Raw genomic sequence first — 564 nt, 5'->3', positions numbered from 1 at the left:
TCAGTACTTGGCCTATTATTCTCTTCCTCGGAAAACAGTAAAGTGAGCAAAGAAGTTTACCTTGTGGCTTATAAATTGTGCCATTTTCAATTCATTTTTGGTTTTCAAAAATCTAAACCCTAATTCATAACTGAAATACAAGGCATTTTTGCTGAATGCGGCAAAAGCCTGAGCTACACACCACATGGTGGCGGCAGAACTGCGGCAGACACAGTTTTACTGCAACCGGGCCCATCTACTCCCACCCCACGAAGGCCTCATTTTGACCCCCCCAGGCAACTCTCGGGTGATATGAAGAAACATACCCTCGCGAAAATTGTGAAGAGTGAACATTTCAAGGGGAAGCATCCTTCTAGGCAATGCCATGTTTGCGCAGTTCACAAGAAAAGGAGTATGACTGTCTACATTTGCAAGTTTTGTGTAATGCCACTTCACAGAGGGGAATGTTTCGAGAAATATCCCTAACACCCTAAAGCACTTCTAGGAGCATTGGTAAGTGATCTCAAACATTTTAGTTCATAAAATTAATTAGATTTTATATTAATTTTTAAAGTGAACAGTGCA

The sequence above is a fragment of the Cryptotermes secundus genome, unplaced genomic scaffold (genome assembly GCF_002891405.2).
Source record: "Cryptotermes secundus unplaced genomic scaffold, Csec_1.0 scaffold3343, whole genome shotgun sequence".
Classification (NCBI taxonomy): Eukaryota; Metazoa; Arthropoda; class Insecta; order Blattodea; family Kalotermitidae; genus Cryptotermes; species Cryptotermes secundus.
Note: the sequence above shows the minus strand (reverse complement) of the source record.